The 18,960-nt window shown below is 35.7% G+C and overlaps 1 protein-coding gene across 4 annotated transcripts in view; it reads left to right on the top strand.

The window, feature by feature from the left end:
* LOC136035483 (cilia- and flagella-associated protein 251-like) overlaps positions 1-18,960 on the top strand; it is an 80,613-nt gene that overhangs the window by 19,709 nt on the left and 41,944 nt on the right. The window contains exon 1 of one of the 4 annotated variants that reach the window (XM_065717302.1): positions 13,385-13,535. The exons of the other annotated variants lie outside the window; for them this stretch is intronic. The gene's annotated coding sequence lies outside the window, so the exon portion shown is untranslated. Of the gene's footprint in view, positions 1-13,384; positions 13,536-18,960 lie in introns of those variants that run through there. 4 annotated transcript variants of the gene reach the window in all.

Below are 18,960 nucleotides of genomic sequence, written 5' to 3'. Positions count from 1 at the left end.
TGAGTCACGATGTCCTTCTAAATATTCATTTAGATCCAATCACCTACTCCTAAATTATAAATACCTCAATTTTTCCAAATTAACACCCCCAGCTCCTCCAAAGAGAACGAATCTGTTCCAACTATGTCAATCACGTATCTAGAACTTGTGCTTATTCTTCCCATCAAGTTTCATCCCGATCTTTCCACTCTATGCATTTTCCAAGATTTCTGTTTCCCTCCTCCAACCCCCTATGTCCCCGGATCCAATTCGAGTCGAAAAGGGAGCATCTGAGACATAAGATCCTTTTATATATAAAGTTTTATTAAGATCCGATCACCTATTCGTAAGATAAAAATACCCCAATTTTCACGTTTTCCAAGAATTCCGGTTTCCCCTCCAACTCCCCCCAATATCACAGGATCTGGTCGGAATTTAAAATTGGAGCTTTAAAGCGTAAGATCCTTCTAAATATCAAATTTCATTAAGATCTGATTACCCGTTCGTAAGTTACAAATACCTCATTTTTCTGAATAACCCCCCACCCCCACTCTACCGAAGAGAGTGGATGCGGTCTGGTTATGTCAGTCACGTATCTTAGACTTGTTTTTATTCTTCCCATCCAGTTTCATCCTGATCTCTCCACTCTAAGAATTTTCTATGATTTTAGGTCCCCCCCAAACTCCTCCCAATGTCACCAGATCCGATCGGGATTTACAATGAGAGCTTTGAGACACGATATCCTTCTAAATATCAAATTTCATTGAGATCCGATCACTCTTTCGTAAGTTAAAAACAACTCATTTTTTCTAATTTTTCAGAATTGACCCTCCCCCCCAACTACCCCAAAGAGAGCGGATCCATTCTGGATATGTCAATCATGTATCTAGGACTTGTGCTTATTTTTCCCACCAAGTTTCACCCCGATCCCTCCAGTCTAAGTGTTTTCCAAGATTTTAGGTTTCCCCCTCCCAACTCTCCCCAATGTCATCAGATCCGGTCAAGATTTAAAATAAGAGCTCTGAGACACGATATCCTTCCAAACAATAAGATCTGACCAAACGTTCGTAAGTTAAAAATACTTTACTTTTATCTATTTTTTCCGAATTAACCGGCCCCCACTCCTCCCCAGATGATCAAATCGGGAAAATGACTATTTCTAATTTAATCTGGTCCAGTCCCTGATACGCCCGCCAAATTTCATCGTCCTAGCTTACCTGGAAGTTCCTAAAGTAGCAAAACCGGGACCGACAGACAGACCGAAAGACCGACAGACCGACAGAATTTGCGATTGCTGTTTGTCACTTGGTTAATACCAAGTGCCATAAAAACTCCAGGATTAAACAGCCACCCAGAACCTGGAGACAAGTGTTGTAAATTATGCCCGTGGGGCATATAAGGTTTTTAGGGAAGGCATGATCGTATAAACTTCGACGGGGGCTCATCCGATTGTAAATTGGAATTTCTAGCGCCTTTTTTAGGAGTCAAAGGTGATCGGACGGCGACTGCCCCCCCCCCTAAGGCCAAACGAACAAAACTTAACTTAGAACCAATAGGGGAATTTTCTCGAGACAGTATAACTTGTGTTTGTTTGTTATGGAAAGGTAGCGTGGCCTTAGTCGCTGTTTTAATCCCCCTAAGTTCCTTTTTCTCCGAATATATCTTATAAAAATTTTGAGATTCTGTTATTGCTATTCTGTTAGCTATCTAATAAGAATAACTCAGGGATCAACACAGACCCCCCCCCCCCACCTGGGGGAAGTGCTGTAAGTTATACACCAGGGGGGAGAGGAGTTTTTATGTAGCAGATGGTCGTATAAACTTCGGAGGGGGCTCATTGGATCGGAAATCGGATTTCCGAGGTTGACACAACCCCCCCCCCCAGAACCGTGTTACCCCTGGGGCATATAAGGTTTTATGCAAAGGGTGGTCGTATAAACGTCAGAAGTTGCTCATTTGACTGGAGATTGAAAGTTCTAGTTATATGTTTAAGTCACAGGTGATCGGAGCGCATATCCTCCTTCCCCACCCTCTTTTCCTTAAATGCAACGGATCAATTTGAGATAGTCATTTTTTTTCAAATAGTCCAACTATCAGATAACGAAAAATTCGGGGTCAACATACCCCCAGATCCCAGGAGAACTAAGAGTTGTAAGTTGTGCCCGGGGGCAAATAAGGTTTTTAATGAAGAGGTGGTCGTATAAGCTTCGGAGGGGACTCAAATGACAAGAAATTCAAAGTTCTGGTTCCCTTTTTAAGAGTCGAAAATGATCCAATGGCAACTAACCCCACCCCTCCCCCCAACCTTCTTTTCCCTAAATGCGAACGATTGATTTTTTTTAAATAGCTATTTTGTTCAAAATAGACCAAAAATCACAAAACAAAAACTCCAGGGATAACACAGACCCCAGAACCCGGAGGCCAATGTTATAAATCATACCCCTGGGGCACGTAAGGTTTTTATGGAAGGCATGGTAGTATAGCCTTCGGAGGGGGCTCATTCGACAGTAAAGAGTCAATTCCTGCTCCTGTAAGTTTCCATGCTGCTTTTTACTTTCAAATTAATAAAGTTTTGTCCGTTAATGTTTTGTTTTTGTCCTGAATGAGTTCTGATAAGAATTGACCCTTCGACGTTTCAACAGGTTAATTCAAGTTGCGTAATTTACTGTATCACTAAGACCAAAGCTTGTATACAATTGAAAAAAAAACAGCTTTTTAACTGCAAGTAGCCTAAGGAGCGACATTAAACCTTAGAACGAACAGAAATTATTCCGTATATGAAAGTGGTTGTCCCCTCCACAACGCTTCGCACTTTACGCTAAAGTTGTTTTTATTGTTTTAAAAACAGAGCTTTGAGAAAGAGTTAAACTTTAGCGTAAAGAGTGAGGTGTTGCGGAGGGGACAACCCCTTTCGTATACGGAATAATTTCTGTTCGTTTTAAGTTTTAATGCCACTCCTTACTTGCAGTTAAGAAAAAACTTTTTTTTTTAATTTAATTTCTGAACGTTTTTGAATTAATGCACGGTTTTTATTTTGGCTAACCGCGCATGAATAATTAAAACGAAATTTGCATATTAATGTTTTTGCTAAATGGCTTTCTCTTAGTTTTGATCGGAGGATTTTGATTAAAAAAAGGGGTGGGGGAGGAGACCTAGTTGCCTTCCAATTTTTGGTTACTTAAAAATGCAACTAGATTTTTTTATTTTTTTACGAACGTTTTGTTAGTAATAAACATACGTACGTCACGAATTAACTTACAGGTTTAGGGTTTCCCCCTCGTCGATATCTCCCTCTTTACGCTAAAGTTCGAATTTTAACCCAAATCTTTAAGAATTACATAAAAAAACTAGTTTTTTTAACTGAAAGTAAGGAGCGACATTAAGACTTAAAACGAACAGAAATTACTCCGTATATGAAATGGGTTGTCCCCTCCGCAATCCCTTGCTCTTTATGCTAAAGTTTTTAATTATTTTAAAAAGCAGAATTGTGGCAAAGAGTCAAACTTTAGCGTAAAGAGCAAGGGATTGCGGAGGGGAGAACCCATTTCATATACGGAGTAATTTCTGTTCGTTTTAAGTTTTAATGTCGCTCCTTACTTTCAGTTAAAAAACTAGTTTTTTTATGTAATTCCTGAACGTTTTTGAATTAATGCATGTTTGATTTTGGCTCTCCACACATAAATTATTAAAATGAAATTTGCATATTAATTCCTTTTTTGGCTAAATGGCTTTCTCTTAGTTTTGATCAGACGATTTTGAGAAATAAGAGGTGGGGAAAGCCTAGTTGCCCTGCAATTTTTCGGTTACATAAAAAGGCAACTATAAATTTTAATTTTTAACGAATTTTTTTATTAGTAAAAAATATACGTAACTTAAGAATTAGCTTACGTAACAAACTTTTATATTCTAAAATTTTTATTATGTATATGAGGGGGTTTGTACCCTCGTTAATACCTTGCTCTTTGCACTAAATCGTAAGTTTTGTCCCAATTCTTTAAGAATGACCCCTGAATCCGAAAGGCCGCAGAATAAATAGTTGAAATTGCTAAAAATACTATAGCATAAAGAGCGAGGTGTTTATCTCCTCCTAAATACCTCGCTCTTTATGCTAAAGTATTTTTAGAACCCCTCATATGCTTAATAATCTCTGTTCGTTTTAAGTTTCATTGCTACTTCTTACTTTCAATATAAAAAAACTTTTTCATGTTTATTTTTTCATTGTTTTTTTTATATAGTAATTTTAGAAAATCCTGCGCCCTTTTCATTGAATTTCTGTTCCCCCATGACATATTTCTCCAGAGAAAGATCCTCCCAAATAGCTCCCTCCCCTCAACCCCACCCCCAAAACCAAAAAAAATCCCCTGAAAACGCTGTACACTTCCTAGTAACCATTATTATATGTAAACACTGGCCGAAGTTTGTAACTTGCAGCCCCTCCCCCAGGGACTGTTGGGAGTAAGTCATTCCCAAAGACATGGTTATTATGGTTTTTGACTATGGGGAACAAAATGGCTATCTCAAAATTTTGATCCGTTGACTTTGGAATGAGCGTGGGAGGGGGCCTAGGTGCCCTCCAATTTTTTTGGTCACTTAAAAAGGGCACTAGAACTTTTATTTCCATTAGAATGAGCCCTCTTGCGACATTCTAGGACCACTTGGTCGATACGATGACCCCTGGGAAAAAATAAAAAACAAACAAACAAAACAAATAAACACGCACCCGTGATTTGTCTTCTGGCAAAAAATACGAAATTCCACATTTTTGTAGATAAGAGCTTGAAACTTCTACAATAGTGTTCTCTGATACGCTGAATCTGATGGTGTTATTTTCGTTAAGATTCTATGACTTTTAGGGGTTGTTTCCCCCTATTTTTTAAAATAAGGCAAATTTTCTCAGGCTCGTAACTTTTGATGGGTAAGACTAAACTTGATTGAACTTATATATTTAAAATCAGCATTAAAATGCAATTCTTTTGATGTAGCTATTGATATCAAAACCCCAGTTTTTAGAGTTTTGGTTGCTATTGAGCCGGGTCGCTCCTTACTACAGTTCGTTACCACCAACTGTTTGATGACCCCTGAATCACAAAGACCGTAGAATAAATAGTTGAAATTACTAAAAATATTTTAGCGTAAAGAGCAAGATAGTGTGGAGGAGACAAACCCCCTTACATGCGTAATATTTTATGCTCGTTTTAAGTTTTAATCCTACTTATTACTTCCAGTTGAAAAAAAAACTATTTATTTTCTCATTTTTTTTTTAATAATGCTAGAGAATCCTGCGCCCCCTTCATAGAAATTCCCATACCTCATGATAAATTCCTCCATTGAAAGATCCTCCGACGTAACCCCTTCCAACAAAATCAACCCCAACGTGAAAAAGTCCCCCTGAAAATGTCTGTACACTTCATAATAACCATTACTATATGTAAACAATGGTCAAAGTTTGTAACTTGCAGTCCCTCCCCCGGGGATTGTGGGGGATTAATTTGTCCCCAGAGACATAGTTATTACGTTTTTGACTAAGTTGAACAGAATGACTATCTCTAAACTTTAATTCGGTGACTTTGGAGAAAAATGTACATGGGAGGGGGCCTAGGTGGCCTCTAATTTTTTTTTACTTAAAAAGAGCACTAGAACTTTTGATTTCTGTTAGAATGAGACCTCTTGTGACATTCTATGACGATTGGGTCGATACAGTCCACCCTAGGGAAAAAAAACAAATAAACACGCATCCGTCATCTTCTGGCAAAAAATACAAAACTCCACATTTTTGTAGATAGGAGCTTGAAATTTCTACAATAGGGTTCTCTAATACGGTGAATCAGATGGTGTGATTTTTGTTAAGATTCTATAGATTTTAGGAGGTGTTTCCCCCTATTTTCTAAATAACGCAAATTTTTTCAGGCTGGTAACTTTTGATTGGTAAGATTAAACTTGATGAAACTTATATATTTAAAATCAGCATTAAAATGCAATTCTATTGATGTAACTATTGGCATCAAAATTCCGTTTTTTAGAGTTTTGGTTACTATTGAGCCGGGTCGCTCCTTACTACAGTTCGTTACCACAAACTGTTTGATTATGCAAATCAGGCGAAAAAAATTAAGTAGCATGTCTCTAGGTTTGAAGATGCTACTTCGCGATTTAGGTTACAACTATCTTTGTCAGTATGGTGGCAAACTTTTCATAGTTTAAGAAAGATTATTCTCGTTGATATTCTACATGCATAGCAAAAGGCTGCAACTTAGCAGCCGTGTCCATGAATACTAATCAAAATAAAAGACGACAAATAACCAATCTACTAAATTAAGTATAGTGTATTCCAGTTGAAACCTGTCAAATTATTATTCATGCCCAAAAAGTCGTAAAAAGATGAAAATAATTAAAAGGGCGTATATTAACCATTGCATGCCATATCTGTGCATTGGAAAAAATGTATATTTTATTAAGTGGCGTTTTTTAAGTTGCATTTTACTATCGGAGTCTGATATGTGCGGAAATGTCCATAATTTCTTTTGATAAACCTAAAATGTTCATAGCCAAAATATCCAAAAGATCCAAAATTCAACTGTGATTAATGTTTGACGAGCCTACTTTTCTTTGAAGATTTATTCATAATTCTTCAAGGCAAAATAAGTCATCCTTCATAACTTCTAGGGTTTGCCTGGGGGTCTACACGACCTAACAACAACACGACTTGAACAATTTTTTTAGCTTTGCATTTCTTATTCAAGTAGCAACCTTTAATATTTGATAAGACCGCATGTTTAATCGTAATTCAGCCAAAAGAGCTCTGGTCATCCAGAGTTATGATTTTCTCACAGGGGACGGGAGAGGAGGCTTCTCCCCTTTCATGAAATTCAGCAAATTTAATAATGTTAGTAAATCTTTATATGCACCTTTAAACTTAAGATATTTTTCTCATGATGCTAAGTCTTTTTGTTGAGAGGTGTTTATCGTTTGGAGGTCGGCATCTATCCATCCAAGCCACACAATTCTTTACAACACGACTTCCACCCACATAGGGACTCAACGACATTGTTCAACAGCACCCCAACTCCTCAGCCACAAGCCTCCCTACCCATAGAAATCCCAACCATACTGCTTCTGATTGATCGAGCCTCGATCGATAAGCAAAAGAATTTCAATTGAGGGTGGTTTTTAGGGTCAACGGTGGTGCTGACTTCGAATATAGCCGGTGCTGACGGTGCTGACTTCGAATATTGGGGTACACCGGCTAGCAACTATGTAAAACTTGTTGAACTTTTCCTATAATTTCGTCTTTACACAAAGTTTTGTCTAAAAGTATACTGTCGCACAGTATATTTTCTGCAACTTCTGAAATTGAAACTGAATTATAACAACCTGTACACATTGTTAATTTCGGCGATGAGTAATTTTTTGTGTTTTTTGGACAAATCTAGCACAAGTTAAAGGTTATCACCTACACAAAAAATATTGCATGTTTCAAGTATTTCTAGTGGTCCTTTAATTTTCCCATGAAGTTTTTATAGTTTATATTTTACTTTACTTTTTATATTTTTTTCTTTATTTTGAGGTTGTCTTGGTTATTTTTAACATTTGATGTATTATTGATGATGAAGATTGAAAATTCCATTTTAAAGGAAGTTATATATTTTGTAACTGTACCTGAAACATAGTCATAAGAACTAAAATATAATACAACATAAAGTATATAACATAAAGTATAAAGTGTAATACAGCATAAAGTATAATATAACATAAAATAACTTTAAAAAACATGTCGACAATTTCTCACAAAAACAAGGCAGAATGATGATTATGGGATTGAAATACAGTATACAATGAAGTAAGTAGTGTGACACTTTGGACAATTTTTTAGCCAATCAATGCCACCTGGTGCCTAGGTGTGTAGTTTTCTATGTTTCAGTGGAGGGTCTTCTACTACCACTCGCAGACTTCAGTTGGTCTTCCCACCCAGACCCATTTTACCCCCCCCCCTCCCCTCCAAATGAAATCTAGTTTCTCCAGTAATCTTGTCAATGCTAAGATAAGCCTTCATAATTCTAGTACCCACAGAAATGGGTCAATTTTCTAGAGTATATCTTTACCTTTTTTGTTACTATAGGGCTCATTTTTCTGTTTTCAGTCACATTTTCTTTAAATTTTGAAAAATTGGCTCCAATTTGCCCTCTTTACCTCCGCGACCTCCGTGATTTTGACAAAATTACGCCACTACTTGTGGGTCGAAATGACGTACAGAGAAGCGATAGAAACGATTCAATTTTGGCAAAGCATCGATAATTATACTTTCTAGTCTCACGTCAGACTGCATTACGCACTTAATTAGGCTAATCTTGTAGTTAGAGATTTTCTTCTGAGGCACCAAGAGGCTCATACATGCTTCAAATATGAGCAGTACAGTTCTAGTTTATATTGCTGGTTATTAAAAACAAAAGAAATGAAATTTTTTAAGCAGGTGAAAGATACTAATTTATTATTTTTAATAAAGTTAAAATAATAAAACAATTGAAACTGCGCACTTTCTAAATATTTATTTTCTCTCTTATTACTTAATATCAGTAAAACAGCGATTTTCTATTTATGGAAATATATGTGGCTTTAAACAAAAAGAAACGAACAAATGAAAACTTTGTGAAAACGGATATAAAATTTTTCAGCAGTTGACAAAACTAATTGACAAACAAATCTAAATAATAAAAAAATCCAAATATTTTGACTTCACGTCCGAAATCCTTTACCAAAGAAAAAATGTCTAAATTAAACAAAACATATAAGGAAAAAGGAAAACAAAAACAGTAAACAAAACTTACATCTTAATAACCTCCAATTCCACTGTGTACATATCACAAACATACAATATAATGATAAATAGGGTTGTCTCTTGTACAGTTTTAGTTTGAAATGTCTTAAAAGCATCGAAATAGCCATCCTCTACTTGTTTTAAAATATTTTACCAGTTTTCCCGATATTTTCATTTGCTAAATTCGGTAAATGGAAAGACAGTACGGTCTAAGAGATTATTAAACAAAAACAAAAAAAACAGACACAAAATCTTGAAACTTCTCTAGAAAATTTTATTTTTTGGGGTAATCCAATAACAGGCAAACAAAATCTTATTAATGATAACTTTGTTTTTATTTATTTATTTATTATTACAAATAGCGGTAAGCATCAATTTTTGTCGCAAAAACACAAAATCATAATACTAATCTAAAGTAAACTGGCAACGACAAACTAAACACCAAAAACTTCTAAATAACACGAAACTACACAGCAAAAGCGTCTAAATAAAAAGTCGTATTTACTAATGCACTCTTAAAAATTCGAACACTCTCTGCCTCGACAACCTCCAAAGGCAAACCATTCCATGGTCCGGCAACTCTACTAACGAAAGATAATTGACCAATTTTTTTCAGTGATTTTGGGGGATATAATTTATAATCATGCTGACGAGTAGAGTGATAATGGCTAAATTTAAAAAATAAATTTGGATCAACATCATCCACTCCTTTAATTATACGAAACACATTTACAAGGTCATTGCGACGCCTACGAAACTTCAACGACGGGAGTTGAAGAGAAAGTATCAGCGGATAGGAAAGGCGCTGAAGGTATGGGACCAATCTAGTGGCCCTTCTCTGAACCTTTTCTATCCTATACTCATCCGTTAGACTTAATGGAAACCAAACAGATGTATTATACTCAAGAAGAGGGCGGACCATTGATTTGCATAGTAGTAAGAAATTACGAAGGTTAAACCTACTAAAGCTTCTCCTTATAGACGATAATTTGCATTCTTTACAATTTCCGAAACATGCTTGTCAAATTTCAATTGGATATCAAAGTAATCGCCAAGGTTACGCACTATTTCATTAGAAGGGATTCGTATGCCAGACAGCTGGTAAGTATGCACAGGTGGGAGTTTCCGAGCATACTGTAGAACAACACACTTAGAAGGGTTTATGAACATGGAATTAGATTCGCACAAATAAGTTAGAGAGTCAAGATCCTCCTGTAAAAGTTGCACATCTTTTTGGTCTTTTACTGGTAGATAAAGTTTTACATTATCCGCGAACATCTTGACAGTGGAATGCTGAACAGAGGAAGGCAGATCATTAATAAATAAACAAAATAAAATTGGACCCAGGCAGCTACCCTGGGGGACTCTGCTTAACACATCAATTGAGGATGACATAGCTTCACCAACAACAACCTGCTGAGTTCGTCCATTTAGATAATCAGCAATTGTTTTTTTATCCAATTTATAAGCTGCACATTTTTTAAGAAGGATGGGTATTGAGACTTTGTCGAATGCCTTCGAGAAGTGGATGTAAATGCAGTCAAAGGGTATAGCTAAGTCGGCAAAAACGTTGAAAATCCAAAATAACCTCAAGAAGCTGGGTATTACAAGACCTATTTTTTCGAAAACCATGCTGAGCAGGATTCTGAAGATGATTTCCGTCAAATACTTTTGAACGCATGAAACAATCAACTTTTCCATCACTCGACAAAAAATAGACGTAATTGGAATCGGCCGATAGTTTTTAAAATCCGACTTGGAGTCACTTTTGTGAAGTGGCTTTACCAAGGCCTCGTTCCACCCTGACGGACACAGTCCATGCGCCAAAGATAAGTTAAATATATAGGTAAGTGGTTCTGCAATTTTATGAGCAATTTGTCTTATCAATATGTTCGGGAAACCGTCTATATCCGGCACTTTAGACGTATCCAATTTTGTAAGAACAGTATAAACTTCAGTCAATGAGAAGTCCGAATCATCGAATGGAACAAGAATGTCCGATGGCGCAATCGACTCTACTTGAGATGCAAAATTAGCAACATTTGAAGAAATTGGCTGTGTTTTAACAAAAACTGAAGAAAAAATTTGGTTAAAAATAAGAGCCTTCTCAGAATCACTATCAATCTTTTGGTGTGTATCCTGATGTGTGAACGTAGATAGTGCAAGGTTAGGCTTATTCCTATTTAGATATTTTCAAAATATTTTAGGTTATGCGGTGCTTGAGTGAATAATACGCAACTCAAGCTCTTCACGATTAGCCCTAAGAAGCCGAGTGGCCTTGTTTCTCGCTAGTGAATACGCATGCCATTCACCTGGATCCTCTTGCAACTGAGTATCCAAATGCCCTAGTCTGACTACTTTACTATGTCGTGACTTAATATACGACCGCCAAAGACTTTTTTTTCACGTATTGCTTGGAGTATGTGTCTCGGAAGTTTAGGATTACTTCTACGACCGGAAAAATTCTTCACCAAAGGAACAAATTTATCCCTACATTCCCTCAACGCTTTTATTACAAAATCAAACGCGGTGTCCGGAGAAACATGATTATTTTTTAGTTCATACATGATATTAATAGACGAAATAAATTGTCGCATTGATTCATAATCGGCTTTAGCATAATCATGGCGATAAAACTCAAAACCTCTCTGTTGAGCATCAATATTCATGTAAATTAGAGGTCCAACTACAGAAGAGAGAATAATGAGGACTTTTTTCCCAAGACAGTGAACCAACAAAACCTATTTGAATATTTCGGCCCTATATCTAAGGGCCGTCTTCAGCAAAGAAAATAATAAACAATAAAACACTTACAATAAAAGTTTTCGGTTAAAAATCCATTCTTTTTTTTAAATAGCCTTGGCATCATTACTTCTTAATGAAAAGTTCAGCCAAGACTGTGTGATAAAAGCTAACATTTTACAAGCTAAAAAGGTTCATTCATTGAACTAACTGTATTTTTTTTAATTACTTAATAATTTTTACTTAATCCCACACCAGAAAACGATTCGAATAATCCCACAAGCCCGATTTACCGACCTTATATTCCAAAAATTACTTCAAAACTGAAAAAAGTTTGTTTAAAAAACAATTTATGTGTTGTACTCACAAGTAATTTAAGTATAATGAATGTTTTCAATTCTGGTAAGGATAAAACCCCAGTTACTCGTCTAAGAGGGGTGTATCAAATATTATGTAGTTGTGAAAATTATTACATTGGTCGAACCCACCGAAATTTAGGAACAAGATTACAGCAACACAAAGAAAGAATTGAAAAACCATTAAAATCTAGAAATAACTCCATATCTTTCGATTCAGCTTTAAGCAATCATATTTTTGAAAATCCAAACCATTATGTTCTATTTGACGAAACAATTCTAATTAGCAATGGTCTAGGAATCAAACAAACTGTCCGCGAGGCAATCGAAATCAAACGAAACTTAAATAATAATACATCCCTAAATAGAGACTTGGGTGAATACACATTCAACCCTATGTACACAAAATCAATTACAGAAAATAATCTAATTCAAAATAAAACAAAAATAGGAACGAATAAAAACAAGCTCAATCCCAAAAGAAATTATTCCAATTTTTAATAAATACAGTTAGTTCAATGAATGAACCTTTTTAGCTTGTAAAATGTTAGCTTTTATCACGCAGACTTGGCTGAACTTTCCGTTAAGAAGTAATGATGCCAAGGCTATTTTAAAAAAAAAGGATGGATTTTTAACCGAAAACTTTTATTTTAAGTGTTTTATTGTTTATTATTTTCTTTGCTGAAGACGGCCCATGGATATAGGGCCGAAATATTCAAATAGGCTTTGTTGGTTCACTGTCTTGGGAAAAAAGTCCTCATTATCCTCTTTTCTGTAGTTGTATTATGGAAAGGCAGTGTTGTCTTTGTCACTATTTGAGTTAGAGGTCCCTAACTTATGCTACTTCCGGCTTAACGTAAGACGAAATACCATAAATTTTCTCATCTTCAGAACTCAAAACATATAGGCCTACAGTTTGTTGTCATTCAATTTCAACATCCAGGGCTCAGAAAATAAACTGTGCAACAATGTCCTTTGTAGGCCAGTTTTGTACTTATAGGCAAAAATCAACAAGTTTCACTAGCTTGCTAGCCAGTACCACAATGCTCCGGTTCAGCACCATCATCTGATACCCTAGAAACATTCAGTGAGTGCAACCCACTGAAAGATATATGCCCCTGGACTATTGACGAATGACACGCAAGCTATTTGACATGTCAAGGCCGTACGTAGGGGAGAGGTTTGGACCTCCTCATCCCGAAATATTCGTCGGACTCGTAATAATGTAATAAATGCATAAAAACAGACTTTACATTCATTTTTAAAGGGATTTTGTACCTTCCCCCGAACAAAAATCTTGGATACTGCCCTGTTGCATGTGCATTGCTTCTTAATCATATAAAGTTTCTGGATCGAGTCTACTTCACCTTGTCGGTTACCAATACCAACGCTACATGGCAACTAGTTATTTTTTGGCTGTCAATAGCAACCTAACAAGTGAGGTTGATACGACTTGTTCAATCTAAATAAAAACTTTCTGAAATATCTATATTTACAGGGTAACCTTAGAAACGGAGATTTGATTGTCATATAAATCATTTCCGTCAAGCAATATGAATTAGACATGAAACAAGAGCTTATAACATCCGTTTTGGATTACGATTTTCAGTCAGTCTTCAAATTTTCCCTGACCTCAATGTAACCTATTTGTAAGTTATTTTTTACGGCTTCTTAAAAAATTAACATTTTTGTTTCTAGAATTGAAGTAAGTTTGCTAAACGTTTTACGAATAGCCTAAACCGTAGGATTGACTAACCGTACTACAGACAACAAGCTCTGCTAAAAATGTATGGCTCTATACCTCTGTCCAGTTTTATAGGGAAAGAAAAGGTAAAATGGCTAGGATACGTTTTACAGATGACGAATTATCGAAGACTGTTCTTTTTGGCCTTTCTCTATGGGGCCAATCAATGTCTTCCGTGACTGTAGTGGGAACATGTCACAGAGAAGAATTTAACGAAAAATGGAATTTCATTGAAGAGGTTAAAGAAATGAAGCGTCAATTGGATTAGAAACGTATGGGGTTGTTTCGAATCAGTCGATTTCATTATGCTTAGTTTCAGCAGTAGTAGTAGCAGTTGTGGTAGTAGTAGTAATAGTTGTAGTAGTAGTAATAATAGTTGTAGTAGTAGTAGTTGTACTAGAAGTAGTAGAAGTAGCAGCAGTAGTAGCAGTAGTTGTAATAGCAGTTGTAGTACAAGCAATAGTAGTAGTGGTAGTAGCAGTAGCAGTTGTAGTAATAGTAAACTATACGATTAATAAGGCTATTTTGAAATGATGTAAATATCCAGTTGCGCGTAAATTGTTGGGTATGGGCTTTTCAATGAACTAAAAACTACAATAAATAGCATTTTAATGAAATTATGAAAAGAATTTAAACAGACCAGATCAGTGTAATATCAGGGGTCAGATTGGTCCTGCACTCTTGAAATATAAAATACTAACATAAGATGTTAACTATAATTTAATCTGGTTTAACTCCAAAGACAGGTAGATTGTCAGGCAGATGGTACACCATGTCTGCTAGATCTTCAAATGACGGGAATTTAATAATATCTCCTCCCCCCTCCGAAACAAGCCAGATTGTATTCAAACCCCAAAATATAGAATGTAAAAGTTGGTTATTATTTTCATGAGATATTTTCTGAGTTGGATAACCATATTTCTGTGGATGCACTGGTTACAAGGATTTCCCTTCCCCTCCTCTTTTCCCTTTAAAAGAAGGATTAGCTCTTAGTCGAATACTTGCAAAAGTAGGATATTAACTCTTACTTTCTACCAATTCGCGTGTTGATCTGATGAATTGCCCCGACAGTTGTCATTAGAGAGAGAGCTGAGGAGCCCTCTCACCGCATCAACCGTTCACCGTATCATCAGGTACAAACTGCCAAATAGAAAAACGGATGCAATTATCTTACCCTTACTTTGCACCAATTCGTGTCAAGATCCAGACTTCCCCTCTGGTGGATGTCTTGCTAACGAACAGAGGGGATTTATTTCCTCTACAGAGATGTCAGATTACTCCCACGTGATAGAAAATGCCATTAGAACCCTAGTTCTTAGTTTTCACAAAGTTTGGAATTCGACAGCCTTTTCTGGTAGACGCGTTGATGACAAAAATATGCGAGCCCTTCTTTCATTGTCCCTCACAGTAATCAGAACGGACCAGCGCTTTTAAAAAGGCACAAATAGGATAACCGTTCCTACTCTTACAGTGTTTGGTCATGATCCGAGAATCCTCTGTTAAAGATGTCTTGATCTTAATAAATTAGTAGGAGGCACTCCTCCTTCTGCAGAGAGTTGTGAGTTCGAGTTCAAACCGCTTCATGACTTCAAAAAGACAGAACTAGGACGTCAGTTGTAACTTATGACTAAGTTTATTTGAGATCTAACGAATCCGACAAGGTCCTCATCTATTTACACTATTCTGGGACCCCTCTCTTTTCTTTCCTCCGTTAATTTGTATTATGTCGAGATGTTAACAGCCATAACCCAGAGATAAGCTCTTGTTCCCTGTGAAGTCATGGCTGCATTGTCCATAAAATCTAGTCTATCGTTACCATGAATTTAAAAATATGTTTTAAAAAATATCAAGTGAGGAAGCACCACCAATTGAAGCACATTCAGGAATGGTAACTATTATTTCCGTAAATCCTGATGTTTTAACGTTAATCTTAATTTTCAAAAACAAATTTATGGGAATCAAAGAATTAGCCTGAAAACCCACGAAAATGGTGTTAAATAAAATTAGAATAATATTTGCAGTGACAGCAGCAATCTAGTAAGGAGTGAACCACAACCTATTGTAACCAAAAATTTCAAGTACGTTAAAAAAAAAACTGTATAGTGAGGAAAGCTTGTCATTTTTAGCTGAATCAGGAGTGGTAATTATTATGTGAATTGTTTTTAATAGTAAAATGAACATGACATTGGATCGAAACGAATGTATATATTTAGAATTACACTTGTCGAAAACCAAAAGAAGATAGCTTACATCCCCCCCCAGCTTCAACAACAACGAAAATCCCTTCTCACATTGGTAGCACTGATGTGTCCCTTTTTTCTTTTCTATTTCTTTGTCGCTGGCGCAGCAGTGGAAAATCATAAAGAGCTGTTCAAAGGCTCAGTTACAGACTAATTATCATACACAATCTATTCTTATAAATTCGAATAGATAAACGTCATCATAAAGTGTCCTGTGACACCCAAAAATAATTCTGGGTGCCATTTAATGAATAAAAAGGTTGGGAAGAATGAAAACGCTCACCCCCAGGTTTACAACCCCGTCTTGTATATCCCCCACTCCCATCCCCATAATATTTTTAATTAATCGTCCAATGACCAATAGAACCAACAGATCCGCAACATTACTTTTTGATGCAATAATTGACAAGCGCTTGATTATTATAATCCAAGAAATTTAGGAAAATTTAGGAAATTATTTGTTCCGATATTTACGGATATATGTTTCATAAACTGCGAAACAATAATTTTTGTTCGTTTTAAATTTTATCTTCGATCTCCAATTTCATCAAAAGTCTTTGATTTAATATTAATTCGCCATAAAGAAATGACAACCATTTCCGAAAGACATATAAATGACAGGATGCTGGAAGAACATCCCCTCTTTCCACCTGTGATATCACTGCGGATTTTTTTTTTTTTTTTTTTTTTTTTTTTTTTTTTCATTGTGCATCTAGCTTGAAGCCTATATCAAATAAAAAAAAAACAAGTTTTTTAACTGAAAGTAAGCAGCGACATTAAAACTTAAAACGAACAGAAATTACTTCATATATGAAAGGGGCTGCTCCCTCCTCAACGCCCCGCTCTTTACGCTAAAGTTTGACACTTTCTCTCAACTCAACTTTAGAAAACAGTAAAAAACTTCAGCGTAAAGAACGGGGCGTTGAGGAGGGAGCAGCCACTTTCAAATATGAAGTTATTTCAGTTCGTTTTAAGCTTTAATGTCGCTCTTCACTTTCAGTTAAAAAACTTGTTTTTTTCTTATTTAATTTCTGAACGTTTTTGAATTAATGCACGTTTTGATTTTGGCTCTCCGCAGATGAATAATTAAAACGAAATTTGCATTTTTTTTTTTTTTTTTTGCTAAATGGCTTTCTCACAGTTTTGATCGAATGATTTTGAGAAAAAAAGGAGCGGGGGAGGAGGCCTAGTTATCCCCTTAATTTTTGGTCTCTTAAAAAGGGTACTAGAACTTTTCATTTCTATTAGAATGATTCCTATCGCAGCATTCTAGGACCACTGGGTCGATACGATCACCCCTGGGGAAAAAAATAATAAAAATAAACATGTATCCGTGATTTCCCTTCTGGCAAAAATTCAAAAAAAATTTGTAGATAGAAGCTTGAAACTTCTACAATAGAGTTCTACGTTGAATGTGATGGTGATTTTCGTTAAGATTCCATGACTTTTCGGGGGTGTTTTTCCCTATTTTCTAAAATAAGGCGAATTTTCTCAGGCTCGTAACTTTTGATGGGTAAGACTAAACTTGATTGAACTTATATATTTAAAATCGGCATTAAAATACAGTTCTTTTGATGTAGCTATTAGTATAAAAATTAAGTTTTTTAGAGTTTTGGTTACTATTGGGCCTGGTACTACAGTTCGTTACCACGAACTGTTTGATCCATGTGGACATCCAGAGTTCAATCAAATCTAACATTTTGTATTTAAAAGATACAAAAGTTATGAAATTCAAGTAAAAAGATTGATTTTTCTAGAATCACTATTTAGATACATACATATATATATATATATATATATATATATATGTATATATATATATATATATATATATATATATATATATATATATATATATATATATATATATATATATATATATATATATATATATATATATATATATATATATATATATATATATATATATGGGGTGAATTCCATGTTTCATGCGAGTCCAAAAACATGCAATCTACAAGAAGTGAAGTTTGAGTTATGACAGTTTCTTTTTGTTTCCTCTTTGTACCTTTAGTAGACTCAATAAAAGGCAAAGGTGTATTCAGGATTTTTGTTCTGGATTAGCTAAAAAAAAAATATGAATTTTACAAAAGAAAGTTAAAAGTGAGTCAAAAATTAGTTTGTATGCATTTTGTTACGTTTTCTTGAGTCGGGCAAATACTTTGGGGTGACAGGGGGTGTGGAAAGGGGTTAGAGACGGGCTCCAGCCCTTCAATCCCTACCCCTCCTTGGATAAGGTCTTTGAAAAATGTTTTATTTTATTTAAAAAATTATCGAAAATGTTGCAATCCTTAAGAGGATTTTTTCCCATTCCTTTTCGATCCTCGGGCCGGAAAAAGGGCCAAGTTTTCATTTTGAGCGCTAGCAGGCTGTAGACGACTACCCAAGATAAAGAAAAAATAAATGCGGTATAATTGCTCCTTAGTCAAGTTGCTACCCAGCACGTCAATTTTACTGCTTAACTTCAGAGAACACACTAATTAGAAAATAATTTGTTTTTCACAATAATAAACGCTGACCTTTAAGCCTCAAGTCCCGTAGATCTTTCATCATACAAGAAAAGGAGTGATACCCAGGGCTGTTCAAAGAGAGGGGAGGAACGACTAGGACAAGCTACCCCAGCCACCATGGCTGGGGAGGATTAAAAAAGGGGGTTAGGGGTGTTGCTGGGGTTTTCATAGCTTTTTTTATCCATGTTTGAGTCAGGAGGGGTACCGTAATTAATTTTACCCCAGGTGCCACCAACCCTGGGAACAGTCAAGCCTATTATGACTCAGTTAAGCCTATTTGCTATGTTTAACCTACACATTTGAATTATTTACTAAGAATACAGAACACTTGTAAAACAAGCACAGAAGTACTGTTGCATTTTTCTAAGTTTTAGAGTGGAACACTTTATTTACATTTCGGATCATTTCCTTCACTGCTATTGATCTATGTCAAGTCAAACGGGAAAAATAAATACAGTTTATCACAATTGCTCAATTTTATTATTGTTTTCGTAATCTTTCTAGTAAGCCCTTGCGATGAATTGGTAAACATTGAAAAGACACATCTACCAATTTTATTGTG

Source organism: Artemia franciscana, chromosome 14 (genome assembly GCF_032884065.1).
Source record: "Artemia franciscana chromosome 14, ASM3288406v1, whole genome shotgun sequence".
Taxonomy (NCBI): Eukaryota; Metazoa; Arthropoda; class Branchiopoda; order Anostraca; family Artemiidae; genus Artemia; species Artemia franciscana.
The sequence above is the reverse complement of the archived record's forward strand: the minus strand, read 5'-3'. Positions and strand labels throughout refer to the sequence as shown.